The 17,725-nt window shown below is 41.8% G+C and overlaps 1 protein-coding gene across 2 annotated transcripts in view; it reads left to right on the top strand.

Moving 5' to 3' along the window:
* PGM2L1 (phosphoglucomutase 2 like 1) overlaps window positions 1–17,725 on the top strand; it is a 292,082-nt gene that overhangs the window by 207,584 nt on the left and 66,773 nt on the right. The window lies entirely within an intron of this gene.

A 17,725-nucleotide genomic window follows, 5' to 3' on the forward strand; every position in this document is an offset into this window, starting at 1 on the left:
AAAACAAACAAAAAAACAACATAAAATGTATTTAAAGGCATAGTAAAGTCAAATTAAACTTTCATGATTTAGATAGGGCACGTAATTTAAAACAACTTTCTAATTTACTTTTATCATCAACATTGCTTTGTTCTTTGTTATTCTTAGTTGAAAGCTAAACCTAGGTAGGCTCATATGCATATTTCTAAGCCCCTGAAGACCGCCTCTCATCTAAATGCATTTGACAGTTTTTCAGAGCTAGAGGGTGTTAGCTCATGTCTTTCATATAGATAACACTGTGCTTATGCACGTGAAGTTATTGAAGAGTCAGCACTAATTGCCTGAAATGCAAGTCTGCCAAAAGATCTGAGATAAGGGGGCAGTCAGCAGAAGCTTAGATACAAGGTAATTACAGAGGTGAAAAGTATATTAATATAACAGTGTTGGTTATGCAAAACTGGGGAATGGTAAATAAAGGGATTATCTATCTTTTTAAACAATAAAATGTTAGGTGTTTACTGTCTCTTTAAGCCATGTCGCAGCCCCATGTCATTTGTATGGCTATAAAAAGAAGTGAGGTCCCTGACTGTGATTTTTTGTGTGTAACTATAAATAGTGCTTCACTGATTATACATACCCCAGTGTGAGGGATTTTAAAATAAAGACAATACCTATATTAAAAATGGGAATGCTTTTAAACTGGTAACTGCAATGGGCAAATTAATATGGTTTGGGGCTGTGCTAATGTTATACAATACATTTGTATGCAAAACTTACTAAAATTGTTCATTCTTCAGTAGATCTTGCTTTTTGTTTAAAAAAAAAAAAAAATCTGTATATAACTCTGCTGTAATCACATTTATTCAAAAATTGTAATTCCCGTATTCCTATTTCTTTCATGTAATTGGCAAGAGTCCATGAGCTAGTGACGTATGGGATAAACAATCCTACCAGGAGGGGCAAAGTTTCCCAAACCTCAAAATGCCTATAAATACACCCCTCACCACACCCACAATTCAGTTTTACAAACTTTGCCTCCCTATGGAGGTGGTGAAGTAAGTTTGTGCTTGATTTTTCTTCTATGATATGCGCTTCTCAGCATTTTGAAGCCTGATTCCTCGCAGAGTACAGTAAATGTCAGAGGGATATGAAGGGAGTATCGCCTATTGATTCTATGGTTTTCCTCACAGGAAATATTTTCATAGGTTCTCTGTTATCGGTCGTAGAGATTCATCTCCTTACCTCCCTTTTCAGATCGACAATATACTCTCAATTTACCATTACCTCTACTGATAACCGTTTCAGTACTGGTTTGGCTATCTGCTATATGTGGATGGGTGTCTTTCGGTAAGTATGTTTTCATTACTTAAGACACTCTCAGCTATGGTTTGGCACTTTATGTATTAATATGTATTGTACTTATATTTGCCATGAGTCAGGTTTATTTATATTTCCTTTTGCACACTATCAGTTTTAAAATTGGGAAACATATTTAGGAAGTTCTTACCTGGGGTATAGTCTTTTCTTCAAATAGACTGTTTTTTTTTTTCATTAAATTTTGCGGGCAAAATTAGGCTCACGAGGTCACAAAATGCTGATATTTATTGCGTCATTTTTGGCACGAGAATTTTTTGGGCGCGAAGATATGTTTGGTGACGCAAATTCGTCATTTCCAGTGTCTTAGTTAACGCCAGGTTTCTTTGCACAAGGTTTTGTTACTCTTAGCGCCAAATACTTTAATTATTTAAACCCCACTTCCTATATGCCTCTTGCCTTTTTTTATGCTTAGAGGGCTATGCTGTTTGCATTTTTTTTCCCCATTCCTGAATCTGCCATATAAAGAAAATTGATAATTTTGCTTTATATGTTGTTTTTTTCTCTTACATTTGCAAGATGTCTCAGAAACAACTGTTGGAACCCTGTTGCCTGATAACATTTCTACCAAAGCTAAGTGTATCTGTTGTAAATTAGCGGAGATTATATCACCAGCTGTAGTATGTAACAGTTGTCATGATAAGCTTTTACATGCAGAGAATGTATCCATCCGTACTAGTACAATGCCTGTTGTTCCTTCAACATCTAATGTACATGATATCCCTGTGAATATAAAAGATTTTATTGCTGATGCAATTCAGAAGGCTTTGTCTTCTAATAAACGTAAAAAGGTCTTTTAAAACATCTCATAAAGTTGATGAAATTTCAAATGACCGACAACATACTGAATTATCCTCCTCTGATGAGGATCTATCTGATTCAGAAGATCCTACCTCAGTTATTGACACTGACAAATCTACTTATCTCTTTAAGATGGAGTATATACATTCCTTGTTAAGAGGTGGATATTGAGGAATCTAGTCCTCTTGATACAAAAACTAGTAAACGTTTAAATTCTGTTTATAAACCTCCTGTGGTTACTCCAGAGGTTTTTCCAGTTCCTGATGCTATTTCTGATATGATTTCAAAGGAATGGGATAGGCCTGGTACTTCTTTTATTCCTCCTATGTTTAAAAAGTTGTATCCTTTGCCAGCAGCTAGATTGCAGTTTTGGGAAAAATCCCCAAAGTTGATGGGGCTATTTCTATTCTTGCCAAACCTACTACTATTCCTATGGAACATAGTACTTCTTTTAAGGATCCTTTAGATAGAAAAACTTGAATCTTATCTTAGGAAAGCTTATTTATTTTCTGGCTATATTCTTAGGCCTGCTATAGCTATGGCTGATGTTGCAGCTGCATCAACTTTTTGGTTGGAAAGCTTAGCGCAACAGGAAACAGATACTGATTTATCTAACATTGTTCGCTTGCTTCAACATGCTAATTATTTTATCTGTGATGCTATTTTTGATATCAAAATTGATGTTAAATCTTTGTCTTTAGCTATTTTAGCTAGAAGAGCTTTGTGGCTCAAATATTGGAATGCTGACATGGTATCGAAGTCTAGATTACTATCTCTTTCTTTCCAAGGTAACAATTTATTTGGTTCTCAGTTGGATTCAATTATTTTAACTGTCACTGGGGGGGAAGGGAGTTTTTTTTTGCCTCAGGATAAAAGATCTAAGGGTAAATCTAAAGCTTCTAATCGTTTTCGTTCTTTTTGACAGAATAAGGAACAGAAAGCCAATCCTTTAAAGAATCTGGTTCCAATTGGAAACCTTCAAGTTGGAATAAATCCAAGCCTTTTAAGAAAACAAAGCCAGACCCCAAGTCTGCATGAAGGCGCGGCTGTCATTCCAACTCAGCTGGTGGGGGGGCAGATTCTAAAATCAGTGGATTCAGAGTATTGTCTCTCAAGGGTATCGAATAGGATTCAGAGTAAGACCTCCTGTGAGAAGATTTTTTTTCTCTCACACGTTCCAGCAAATCCAGTGAAGGCTCAGGCTTTTCTGAAGTGTGTTTCAGATCTACAGCTTTCAGGGGTAATCATAACAGTTCCGTTTCAGGAACAGGGTCTGGGGTTTTATTCAAATCTATTCATTGACCCAAAGAAAGAAAATTCATTCAGGCCAGTTCTGGATCTGAAAATTTTGAATCATTTTGTAAGAGTGCCAACTTTCAAAATGGTGACTATAAGGACTATGCAGCCTTTTGTTCAGCAAGGTCATTATATCTCCACAATAGACTTACAGGATGCATATCTTCATATTCCGATTCATCCAGACCACTATCGGTTTCTGGGATTCTCTTTTCTAGACAAGCATTACCAATTTGTCGCTCTTCCATTTGGCTTAGCGACAGCTCCAAGAATTTTTTCGAAGGTTTTCGGTGCCCTACTCTCTGTAATCAGAGAACAGGTTATTGCGGTGTTTCCTTATTTGGACTATATCTTGGTACTAGCTCAGTCTTTACATTCTGCCAAATCTCACACGAATCAACTAGTGTTGTTTCTTCAAAGACATGGTTGGAGGATCAATTTACCGAAAAGTTCCTTGATTCCTCAGACAAGTGTCACCTTTTTAGGTTTCCAGATAGATTCAGTGTCCATGACTCTAACAGACAAGAGACGAATGAAATTGGTTTCAGCTTGTCGAAACCTTCAGTCTCAATCATTCCCTTAAGTGGCTATGTGCATGGAAGTTTTAGGTCTCATGACTGCAGCATCGGACGCGATCCCCTTTGCTCGTTTTCATATGAGACCTCTTCAGCTTTGTATGCTAAATCAATGGTGCAGGGATTATACAAGGATATCACAATTGATATCCTTAAATCCCAATGTTCGACTCTCTCTGACTTGGTGGTTAGATCAGGAGGTTACCAATCAATATTCTAGAACTCAATGCTATTTTCAGGGCTCTTCAGGTTTGGCCTCTGTTGAAGAGAGAACCATTCATTTGTTTTCAGCAAGACAATATCACAATGGTGGCATATGTCAATCATCAGGGTGAGACTCACAGTCTCCTAGCTATGAAAGAAGTATCTTGGATACTTTCTTGGGCGGAATCCAGCTATTGTCTAATTTCTGCAGTACATATCCCAGGTGTAGACAATTGGGAAGCGGATTATCTCAGCCGTCAGACTTTACATCCGGGGGAGTGGTCTCTCCATCCATATGTGTTTTTTCAGATTGCTCAGATGTGGGGTCTTCCAGAAGTAGATCTGATGGCTTCTCATATGCACAAGAAACTTCCCAGGTACTTGTCCAGGTCCAGGGATCCTCAGGCGGAGTCGGTGGATACGTTAGCAGTTCCTTGCTTTTACCAACCTGCTTATATCTTCCCGCCTCTAGTTCTTCTTCCAAGAGTGATCTCCAAGATCATCAAGAAACAATCATTTGTGTTTTTGGTAGCACCAGCATGACGTCACAGGTTATGGTATGCGAATCTTGTCCGGATGTCCAGTTGCCAACCTTGGCAACTTCCTTTAAGACCAGACCTGTCTCAAGGACCGTTTTTCCATCAGGATCTCAAATTGTTAAATTTGAAGGTATGGAAATTGAACGCTTAGTGCTTAGTAATAGAGGTTTCTCTGACTCAGTGATTAATACTATGTTACAGGCTCGTAAATCTGTTTCTAGGAAGATTTATTATCAAGTTTGGAAGACTTATATTTCATGGTGTTCTTCTCATAAATTCTCCTGGCATTCTTTTAGAATTCATAGAATTTTACAGTTTCTTCAGGATGGTTTGGATAAAGGTTTGTCTGTAAGTTCCTTGAAGGGACAAATCTCTGCTCTTTCTGTTTTATTTCACAGAAAGATTGCTAAGCTTCCTGATATTCACAGTTTTGTACAGGCTTTGGTCCGTATCAAGCCTGTCATTAAATCAATCTCTCCTCCTTGGAGTCTTAATTTGGTTTTGAAGGCTTTACAGACTCCTCTTTTGAGCCTATGCATCCTTTGGATATTAAACTTCTTTCTTGGAAAGTGTTGTTCCTTTTGACTATCTCTTCTGCTAGAAGAGTTTCCCGAATTATCTGCTCTTTCTTGTGAGTCTCCTTTTCTGATTTTCCATCAGGTTAAAGCAGTTTTGCAGACTTCATTTACATTTTTACCTTAAATTGTAAATTCTAACACCATTAATCCTAAGAATTCTTTGGAGAGATCCTTACATTCTCTGGATGTTGTAAGAACTTTGAAATATTATGTTGAAGCTACTAAATATTTCCTGGAAGACTTCTAGTCTATTTGTTGTCTTTTCTGGTTCTAGAAAAGGTCAGAAAGCTTCTGCCATTTCCTTGACATCTTGGTAAAACTTTTGATTCATCAGGCTTATTTGGAGTCAGGTCAGGCTCTGCCTCAAAGAATCACAGCTCATCCTACTTGATCAGTCTCCACTTTGTGGGCTTTTATGAATGAAGCTTCAGTTGATCAGATTTGCAAAGCAGCAACTTGGTCTTCTTTGCATACATTTACTAAATTCTACAGTTTTTATGTTTTTGCCTCTTCGGAAGCAGTTTTTGGTTCAGGCAGTTGTTTCAGTTTGATTCCTCTAGTTATGTTTTTTTTCTTTTTTAATTATGAGAAAAACTTATTTTTTTGGATGTGGTTTTAATTTTTTTAATAGGAAAATGGCTGTTTTTATTTTTATCCCTCCCTCTCTAGTGACTCTTCTCTGGAGTACCACATCTTGGGTATTACTTTCCCATACGTCACTAGCTCATGGACTCTTGCCAATTACATGAAAGAAAACATAATTTATGTAAGAACTTACCTGATAAATTCATTTCTTTCATATTGGCAAGAGTCCATGAGACCCACCCTTTTTATGGTGGTTATGTTTTTTTGTATAAAGCACAATTATATTTCTCCAACATAGGTGTGTCCGGTCCACGGCGTCATCCTTACTTGTGGGATATTCTCTTCCCCAACAGGAAATGGCAAAGAGCCCAGCAAAGCTGGTCACATGATCCCTCCTAGGCTCCGCCTACCCCAGTCATTCTCTTTGCCGTTGTACAGGCAACATCTCCACGGAGATGGCTTAGAGTTTTTTAGTGTTTAGCTGTAGTTTTTCATTATTCAATCAAGAGTTTGTTATTTTCAAATAGTGCTGGTACGTACTATTTACTCAGAAACAGAAAAGAGATGAAGAATTCTGTTTGTATGAGGAAAATGATTTTAGCAACCGTAACTAAAATCCATGGCTGTTCCACACAGGACTGTTGAGAGCAATTAACTTCAGTTGGGGGAACAGTTTGCAGTCTCTTGCTGCTTGAGGTATGACACATTCTAACAAGACGATGTAATGCTGGAAGCTGTCATTTTCCCTATGGGATCCGGTAAGCCATGTTTATTACGATTGTAAATAAGGGCTTCACAAGGGCTTATTTAAACTGTAGACTTTTTTTGGGCTAAATCGATTGATATTAACACTTATTTAGCCTTGAGGAATCATTTATTCTGGGTATTTTGATTTAATAATATCGGCAGGCACTGTTTTAGACACCTTATTCTTTAGGGGCTTTCCCAAAGCATAGGCAGAGTCTCATTTTCGCGCCGGTGTTGCGCACTTGTTTTTGAGAGGCATGGCATGCAGTCGCATGTGAGAGGAGCTCTGATACTCATAAAAGACTTCTGAAGGCGTCATTTGGTATCGTATTCCCCTTTGGGTTTGGTTGGGTCTCAGCAAAGCAGATACCAGGGACTGTAAAGGGGTTTAAAGCTTAAAACGGCTCCGGTTCCGTTATTTTAAGGGTTAAAGCTTCCAAAATTGGTGTGCAATATTTTCAAGGCTTTAAGACGCTGTGGTGAAAATTTGGTGAATTTTGAACAATTCCTTCATGTTTTTTCGCAATTGCAGTAATAAAGTGTGTTCAGTTTAAAATTTAAAGTGACAGTAACGGTTTTATTTTAAAACGTTTTTTGTACTTTCTGATCAAGTTTATGCCTGTTTAACATGTCTGAACTACCAGATAGACTGTGTTCTGAATGTGGGGAAGCCAGAATTCCTATTCATTTAAATAAATGTGATTTATGTGATAATGACAATGATGCCCAAGATGATTCCTCAAGTGAGGGGAGTAAGCATGGTACTGCATCATTCCCTCCTTCGTCTACACGAGTCTTGCCCACTCAGGAGGCCCCTAGTACATCTAGCGCGCCAATACTCCTTACTATGCAACAATTAACGGCTGTAATGGATAATTCTGTCAAAAACATTTTAGCCAAAATGAACCCTTGTCAGCGTAAGCGTGGATGCTCTGTTTTAGTTACTGAAGAGCATGACGACGCTGATATTAATATCTCTGAAGGGCCCCTAACCCAATTTGAGGGGGCCAGGGAGGTTTTGTCTGAGGGAGAAATTACTGATTTAGGGAACATTTCTCAGCAGGCTGAATCTGATGTGATTACATTTAAATTTAAATTGGAACATCTCCGCATTTTGCTTAAGGAGGTATTATCCACTCTGGATGATTGTGAAAATTTAGTCATCCCAGAGAAACTATGTAAAATGGACAAGTTCCTAGAGGTGCCGGGGCTCCCAGAAGCTTTTCCTATACCCAAGCGGGTGGCGGACATTGTTAATAAAGAATGGGAAAGGCCCGGTATTCCTTTCGTCCCTCCCCCCATATTTAAAAAATTGTTTCCTATGGTCGACCCCAGAAAGGACTTATGGCAGTCAGTCCCCAAGGTCGAGGGAGCGGTTTCTACTTTAAACAAACGCACCACTATTCCCATAGAGGATAGTTGTGCTTTCAAAGATCCTATGGATAAAAAATTAGAAGGTTTGCTTAAAAAGATGTTTGTTCAGCAGGGTTACCTTCTACAACCCATTTCATGCATTGTCCCTGTCACTACAGCCGCATATTTCTGGTTTGATGAACTGCTTAAGGTGCTCGATAGTGACTCTCCTCCTTATGAGGAGATTATGGACAGAATCAATGCTCTCAAATTGGCTAATTCTTTCACTCTAGACGCCTCTTTGCAATTGGCTAAGTTAGCGGCTAAGAACTCTGGGTTTGCTATTGTGGCGCGCAGAGCGCTTTGGTTGAAATCTTGGTCGGCTGATGCGTCTTCCAAGAACAAGCTACTAAACATTCCTTTCAAGGGGAAAACGCTGTTTGGTCCTGACTTGAAAGAGATTATCTCTGATATCACTGGGGGTAAGGGCCACGCCCTTCCTCAGGATCGGCCCTTCAAGGCAAAAAATAGACCTAATTTTCGTCCCTTTCGTAAAAACGGACCAGCCCAAGGTGCTACGTCCTCTAAGCAAGAGGGTAATACTTCTCAGGCCAAGCCAGCTTGGAGACCAATGCAAGGCTGGAACAAGGGAAAGCAGGCCAAGAAACCTGCCACTGCTACCAAGACAGCATGAAATATTGGCCCCCGATCCGGGACCGGATCTGGTGGGGGGCAGACTCTCTCTCTTCGCTCAGGCTTGGGCAAGAGATGTTCTGGATCCTTGGGCGCTAGAAATAGTCTCCCAGGGTTATCTTCTGGAATTCAAGGGACTTCCCCCAAGGGGGAGGTTCCACAAGTCGCAGTTGTCTTCAGACCACATAAAAAGACAGGCGTTCTTACATTGTGTAGAAGACCTGTTAAAAATGGGAGTGATTCATCCTGTTCCATTAAGAGAACAAGGGATGGGGTTCTACTCCAATCTGTTCATAGTTCCCAAAAAAGAGGGAACGTTCAGACCAATCCTAGATCTCAAGATCTTAAACAAATTTCTCAAGGTCCCATCGTTCAAGATGGAAACCATTCGAACTATCCTTCCTTCCATCCAGGAAGGTCAATTTATGACCACGGTGGATTTAAAGGATGCGTATCTACATATTCCTATCCACCAGGAACATCATCGGTTCCTAAGGTTTGCATTCCTGGACAAACATTACCAGTTCGTGGCGCTTCCTTTCGGATTAGCCACTGCTCCAAGGATTTTCACAAAGGTACTAGGGTCCCTTCTAGCGGTGCTAAGACCAAGGGGCATTGCAGTAGTACCTTACCTGGACGACATTCTAATTCAAGCGTCGTCCCTTCCTCAAGCAAAGGCTCACACGGACATTGTCCTGGCCTTTCTCAGATCTCACGGCTGGAAAGTGAACGTGGAAAAGAGTTCTCTATCCCCGTCAACAAGGGTTCCCTTCTTGGGAACAATTATAGACTCCTTAGAAATGAGGATCTTTCTAACAGAGGCCAGAAAAACAAAGCTTCTGGACTCTTGTCGGATACTTCATTCCGTTCCTCTTCCTTCCATAGCTCAGTGCATGGAAGTGATCGGGTTGATGGTGGCGGCGATGGACATAGTTCCTTTTGCGCGCATTCATCTAAGACCATTACAACTGTGCATGCTCAGTCAGTGGAATGGGGACTATACAGACTTGTCTCCGAAGATACAAGTAAATCAGAGGACCAGAGACTCACTCCGTTGGTGGCTGTCCCTGGACAATCTGTCTCAAGGGATGATGTTCCACAGACCAGAGTGGGTCATTGTCACGACCGACGCCAGTCTGATAGGCTGGGGCGCGGTCTGGGGATCCCTGAAAGCTCAGGGTCTTTGGTCTCGGGAAGAATCTCTTCTACCGATAAATATTCTGGAACTGAGAGCGATATTCAATGCGCTCCAGGCCTGGCCCCAGCTTGCGAGGACCAGGTTCATACGGTTTCAATCAGACAACATGACGACTGTTGCGTACATCAACCATCAGGGGGGAACAAGGAGTTCCCTAGCGATGGAAGAAGTAACCAAAATTATTCTTTGGGCGGAGTCTCACTCCTGCCACCTGTCTGCTATCCACATCCCAGGAGTGGAAAATTGGGAAGCGGATTTTCTGAGTCGTCAGACATTGCATCCGGGGGAGTGGGAACTCCATCCGGAAATCTTTGCCCGAGTCACTCACCTGTGGGGCATTCCAGACATGGATCTGATGGCCTCTCGTCAGAACTTCAAAGTTCCTTGCTACGGGGCCAGATCCAGGGATCCCAAGGCGGCTCTAGTGGATGCACTAGTAGCACCTTGGACCTTCAAACTAGCTTATGTGTTCCCGCCATTTCCTCTCATCCCCAGGCTGATAGCCAGGATCAAGCAGGAGAGGGCGTCGGTGATCTTGATAGCTCCTGCGTGGCCACGCAGGACTTGGTATGCAGATCTGGTGAATATGTCATCGGCTCCACCTTGGAAGCTACCTTTGAGACGAGACCTTCTTGTTCAGGGTCCGTTCGAACATCCGAATCTGGTTTCACTCCAGCTGACTGCTTGGAGATTGAACGCTTGATTTTATCGAAGCGAGGATTCTCAGATTCTGTGATCGATACTCTTGTTCAGGCCAGAAAGCCTGTGACTAGAAGATTTACCACAAAATTTGGAAAAAATATATCTGTTGGTGTGAATCTAAAGGATTCCCTTGGGACAAGGTTAAGATTCCTAGGATTCTATCCTTCCTTCAAGAAGGATTGGAAAAAGGATTATCTGCAAGTTCCCTGAAGGGACAGATTTCTGCCTTGTCGGTATTACTTCACAAAAAGCTGGCAGCTGTGCCAGATGTTCAAGCCTTTGTTCAGGCTCTGGTTAGAATCAAGCCTGTTTACAAACCTTTGACTCCTCCTTGGAGTCTCAATTTAGTTCTTTCAGTTCTTCAGGGGGTTCCGTTTGAACCCTTACATTCCGTTGATATTAAGTTATTATCTTGGAAAGTTTTGTTTTTAGTTGCGATTTCTTCTGCTAGAAGAGTCTCAGAATTATCTGCTCTGCAGTGTTCTCCTCCTTATCTGGTGTTCCATGCAGATAAGGTGGTTTTACGTACTAAACCTGGTTTTCTTCCAAAAGTTGTTTCTAACAAAAACATTAACCAGGAGATTATCGTACCTTCTCTGTGTCCAAAACCAGTTTCAAAGAAGGAACGTTTGTTGCACAATTTGGATGTTGTTCGCGCTCTAAAATTCTATTTAGATGCTACAAAGGATTTTAGACAAACATCTTCCTTGTTTGTTGTTTATTCAGGTAAAAGGAGAGGTCAAAAAGCAACTTCTACCTCTCTCTCTTTTTGGATTAAAAGCATCATCAGATTGGCTTACGAGACTGCCGGACGGCAGCCTCCCGAAAGAATCACAGCTCATTCCACTAGGGCTGTGGCTTCCACATGGGCCTTCAAGAACGAGGCTTCTGTTGATCAGATATGTAGGGCAGCGACTTGGTCTTCACTGCACACTTTTACCAAATTTTACAAGTTTGATACTTTTGCTTCTTCTGAGGCTATTTTTGGGAGAAAGGTTTTGCAAGCCGTGGTGCCTTCCATTTAGGTGACCTGATTTGCTCCCTCCCTTCATCCGTGTCCTAAAGCTTTGGTATTGGTTCCCACAAGTAAGGATGACGCCGTGGACCGGACACACCTATGTTGGAGAAAACAGAATTTATGTTTACCTGATAAATTTCTTTCTCCAACGGTGTGTCCGGTCCACGGCCCGCCCTGGTTTTTTTAATCAGGTCTGATATTTTATTTTCTTTAACTACAGTCACCACGGTACCATATGATTTCTCCTATGCAAATATTCCTCCTTAACGTCGATCGAATGACTGGGGTAGGCGGAGCCTAGGAGGGATCATGTGACCAGCTTTGCTGGGCTCTTTGCCATTTCCTGTTGGGGAAGAGAATATCCCACAAGTAAGGATGACGCCGTGGACCGGACACACCGTTGGAGAAAGAAATTTATCAGGTAAACATAAATTCTGTTTTCCAGTTCCTTTTTTGATGCTTTTTATTCCTTTTTCTCCCCACTACTTTGCTATTCGTTAAACTGAATTGTGGGTGTGGTGAGGGGTGTATTTATAGGCATTTTGAGGTTTGGGAAACTTTGCCCCTCCTGGTAGGAATGTATATCCCATACGTCACTAGCTCATGGACTCTTGCCAATATGAAAGAAATTAATTTATCAGGTAAGTTCTTATATAAATTATGTTTCTCTTGTAAGGTGTATCCAGTTCACGGATCATCCATTACTTGTGGGATATTCTCATTCCCAACAGGAAGTTGCAAGAGGACACCCACAGCAGAGCTGTCTATATAGCTCCTCCCCTAACTGCCATATCCAGTCATTCTCTTGCAACTCTCAACAAACATGGAGGTAGTAAGAGAGAAGTGGTGAATCGTAGCTGTTATTTTGCTTCAATCAAAAGTTTATTATTTTTAAATGGTACCGGAGTTGTACTATTTTGTTCCAGGCAGAAAAATAGAAGAATCTGCCTGTGATTTCTATGATCTTAGCAGGTTGTAACTAAGATCCATTGCTGTTCTCACACATGACTGAAGAGAGAGATAACTTCAGCGGGGGAATGGCGCGCAGGTTATCCTGCTATGAGGTATGTGCAGTTAAGATTTTTCTAGAAGATGTGAATGCTAGAAAATGCTGCTGATACCAGATTTATGTAAGGTAAGCCTGAATACAGTGATTTAATAGCGACTGGTATCATGCTTACTTTCTGAGGTAATACTCTTTTATATTTACAATATAAAACGTTTGCTGGCATGTTTAAACGTTTTTATATATACTTTGGTGATAAAACTTTATTGGGGCCTAGTTTTTTCCACATGGCTGGCTTAAATTTGCCTAGAAACAGTTTCCTGAGGCTTTCCACTGTGTTACTATGAGTGGGAGGGGCCTAATTTAGCGCTTTTTTGCGCAGTAACTTTTACAGACTGAGACATCCAGCTTCCTCCAGGTGTCCCCTGAATGCTATAGGACATCTCTAAAGGGCTCTTAGGCTTTCCAAAATCGTTTGTTGGGGAAGGTAGGCCCACAGCAAGGCTGTGGCAGTTTGGTGTGACTGTTAAAAAAGTCGTTTTTTTGAACTAAGGGGTTAATCATCCATTTTCAAGTGGGTGCAATGCTCTGTTAGCTTATTATACACACTGTAAAAATTTCGTTTGATTTACTGCCTTTTTTCACTGTTTTTCAAATTCTGACAAAATTTGTTTCTCTTAAAGGCACAGTACCGTTTTTTATATTTGCTTGTTAACTTGATTTAAAGTGTTTTCCAAGCTTGCTAGTCTCATTGCTAGTCTGTACAAACATGTCTGATATAGAGGAAACTCCTTGTTCATTATGCTTAAAAGCCATGGTGGAACCCCCTCTTAGAATGTGTACCAAATGTACTGATTTCACTTTAAGCAATAAAGATCATATTCTGTCTATAAAAAATTTATCACCAGAGGAATCTGACAAGGGGGAAGTTATGCCGACTAACTCTCCCCACGTGTCAGATCCTTTGACTCCCGCTCAAGGGACTCGCGCTCAAATGGCGCCAAGTACATCTAGGGCGCCCATAGCGTTTACTTTACAAGACATGGCGGCAGTCATGGATAATACACTGTCAGCGGTATTAGCCAGACTACCTAAATTTAGAGGAAAGCGAGATAGCTCTGGAGTTAGACGAAATACAGAGCATACTGACGCTTTAAGAGCTATGTCTGATACTGCCTCACAATATGCAGAAGCTGAAGAAAGAGAGCTTCTTTCTGTGGGTGATGTTTCTGACTCAGGGAAGATGATGCAACCTGATTCTGATATCTCTACATTTAAATTTATGCTTGAACACCTCCGCGTGTTACTCAGGGAGGTTTTAGCTGCTCTGAATGACTGTGATACAATTGTAGTGCCAGAGAAATTGTGTAGACTGGATAAATACTATGCAGTGCCGGTGTGCACTGATGTTTTTCCAATACCTAAAAGGTTTACAGAAATTATTACTAAGGAATGGGATAGACCAGGTGTGCCGTTCTCTCCCCCTCCTATTTGTAGAAAAATGTTTCCAATAGACGCCACCACACGGGACTTATGGCAGACAGTTCCTAAGGTGGAGGGAGCAGTTTCTACTCTAGCAAAGCGTACTACTATCCCTGTCGAGGACAGTTGTGCTTTCTTAGATCCAATGGATAAAAAGTTAGAGGGTTACCTTAAGAAAATGTTTATTCAACAAGGTTTTATCCTACAGCCCCTTGCATGCATTGCTCCTGTCACTGCTGCTGCGGCGTTCTGGTTTGAGTCTCTGGAAGAGGCTTTACAGGTAGAGACTCCATTGGATGACATACTTGACAAGCTTAGAGCACTTAAGCTAGCCAATTCTTTTGTTTCTGATGCCATTGTTCATTTGACTAAACTAACGGCTAAGAATTCTGGTTTTGCTATCCAGGCGCGCAGAGCGCTACGGCTTAAATCATGGTCAGCTTATGTTACTTCAAAGTCTAAGCTGCTTAACATTCCCTTCAAGGGGCAGACCCTATTCGGGCCTGGTTTGAAGGAGATTATTGCTGATATCACTGGAGGAAAAGGTCATGCCCTTCCTCAGGATAGGTCCAAATCAAGGGGGAACTTTTGCTCAGTCCAAGGCGGTCTGGAGACCTAACCAGACCTGGAACAAGGGTAAGCAGGCCAAAAAGCCTGCTGCTGCCTCTAAGACAGCATGAAGGAACGGCCCCCTATCCAGTAACCGATCTAGTAGGGGGCAGACTTTCGCTCTTCGCCCAGGCGTGGGCGTGGGCAAGAGATATCCCTGGGAAGATATCCCAGGGATATCTTCTGGACTTCAAGGCTTCCCCCCCAAAAGGGAGATTTCACCTTTCACAATTATCTGCAAACCAGATAAAGAGAAAGTCATTCTTACACTGTGTACAAGACCTCCTAGTTATGGGAGTGATCCATCCAGTTCCAACGGAGGAACAGGGACAGGGATTTTACTCAAATCTGTTTGTAGTTCCCAAAAAAAGAGGGAACCTTCAGACCAATTTTGGATCTAAAGATCTTAAACAAATTCCTCAGAGTTCCATCATTGAAGATGGAGACTATTCGTACCATCCTACCTATCATCCAGGAGGGTTAATACATGATTTACAGTGGATTTAACACAAAGATCATCATCGGTTTCTCAGGTTTGCCTTCCTAGACAGGCATTACCAGTTTGTAGCTCTTCCCTTTGGGTTAGCTATAGCCCCAAAATTTTTTACGAAGGTTCTGGGGTCGCTTCTGGTGGTCCTAAGGCCGCGGGGCATAGCAGTGGCCCCTTATTTAGACGACATCCTGATTCAGGCGTCAAACTTCCAAATTGCCAACTCTCATATTGACATAGTGTTGGCATTTCTGAGGTCGTATGGGTGGAAGGTGAACGAGGAAAAGAGTTCTCTATCCCCCCTCACAAGAGTTTCCTTCCTAGGGACTCTGTTAGATTCTGTAGAAATGAAAATTTACCTGACAGAGTCCAGGTTATCAAAACTTCTAAATTCCTGCCGTGTTCTTTATTCCATTCCTCGCCCTTCGGTAGCTCAGTGCATGGAAGTAATCGTCTTAATGGTAGCGGCAATGGACAAAGTGCCGTTTGCACGCCTACATCTCAGACCGCTGCAACTCTGCATGCTCAGTCAGTGGAATGGGGATTACACAGATTTGTCCCCTCTACTAAATCTGGATCAAGAGACCAGGGATTCTCTTCTCTGGTGGCTATCTCGGGTCCATCTGTCCAAAGGTATGACCTTTCGCAGGCCAGATTGGACAATTGTAACGACAGATGCCAGCCTTCTAGGTTGGGGTGCAGTCTGGAACTCCCTGAAGGCTCAGGGATCATGGACTCAGGAGGAGTCACTCCTTCCAATAAACATTCTGGAACTAAGGGCGATATTCAATGCTCTTCAGGTTTGGCCTCAGCTAGCGACAATGAGGTTCATCAGATTTCAGTCGGACAACATCACGACTGTGGCTTACATCAACCATCAAGGGGGAACAAGGAGTTCCCTAGCGATGTTAGAAGTCTCAAAGATAATTCGCTGGGCAGAGATTCACTCTTGCCACCTATCGGCTATCCATATCCCAGGTGTAGAGAACTGGGAGGCGGATTTTCTAAGTCGACAGGCTTTTCATCCAGGGGAGTGGGAACTCCATCCGGAGGTGTTTGCACAATTGGTTAATCGTTGGGGCAAACCAGAACTGGATCTCATGGCGTCTCGCCAGAACGCCAAGCTTCCTTGTTACGGATCCAGGTCCAGGGACCCCAAGGCAACGCTGATAGATTCTCTAGCAGCGCCTTGGTCCTTCAACCTGGCTTATGTGTTTCCACCGTTTCCACTGCTCCCTCTTCTGATTGCCAAGATCAAGCAGGAGAGAGCATCGGTGATCTTGATAGCGCCTGCGTGGCCACGCAGGACTTGGTATGCAGATCTAGTGGACATGTCATCCTTTCCACCATGGACTCTGCCGCTGAGACAGGACCTTCTACTTCAAGGTCCTTTCAACCATCCAAATCTAATTTCTCTGAGGCTGACTGCCTGGAGATTGAACGCTTGATTTTATCAAAGCGTGGTTTCTCTGAGTCAGTCATTGATACCTTAATTCAGTCACGAAAGCCTGTCACCAGGAAAATCTATCATAAGATATGGCGTAAATATCTTTATTGGTGTGAATCCAAGGGCTACTCATGGAGTAAGGTCAGGATTCCCAGGATATTATCTTTTCTCCAAGAAGGATTGGAGAAAGGATTGTCAGCTAGTTCCTTAAAGGGACAGATTTCTGCGCTATCTATTCTTTTGCACAAGCGTCTGGCGGATGTCCCAGACGTTCAGGCATTTTGTCAGGCTTTAGTTAGAATCAAGCCTGTGTTTAAACCTGTTGCTCCACCTTGGAGCTTAAATTTGGTTCTTAAAGTTCTTCAGGGGGTTCCGTTTGAACCTCTTCATTCCATAGATATCAAACTTTTATCTTGGAAAGTTCTTTTTTTGGTAGCTATTTCCTCGGCTCGTAGAGTTTCCGAGTTATCTGCCTTACAATGTGATTCTCCTTATCTGATCTTCCATGCAGATAAGGTAGTTCTGCGTACCAAACCTGGGTTTTTACCTAAGGTGGTATCTAATAAGAATATCAATCTGGACGTGGTTCCTGCTTTAAAGTTTTACTTCCAAGCTACTAAAGATTTTCGTCAAACATCTGCTTTGTTTGTTGTCTACTCTGGACAGAGGAGAGGTCAGAAGGCTTCGACAACCTCTCTTTCTTTTTGGCTAAGAAGCATAATCCGCTTAGCCTATGAGACTGCTGGCCAGCAGCCTCCAGAAAGGATTACAGCTCATTCTACTAGAGCTGTGGCTTCCACATGGGCCTTTAAAAATGAGGCTTCTGTTGAACAGATTTGCAAGGCGGCGACTTCGCTTCATACTTTTTAAAAATTCTACAAATTTGATACTTTTGCTTCTTCGGAGGCTATTTTTGAGGGAGAGGTTTTACAGGCAGTGGTACCTTCCGTTTAAGTACCTGCCTTGTCCCTCCCTTCATCTGTGTACTTTAGCTTTGGTATTGGTATCCCACAAGTAATGGATGATCCGTGGACTGGATACACCTTACA

The sequence above is a fragment of the Bombina bombina genome, chromosome 3, assembly GCF_027579735.1.
Source record: "Bombina bombina isolate aBomBom1 chromosome 3, aBomBom1.pri, whole genome shotgun sequence".
NCBI classification, from domain to species: domain Eukaryota; kingdom Metazoa; phylum Chordata; class Amphibia; order Anura; family Bombinatoridae; genus Bombina; species Bombina bombina.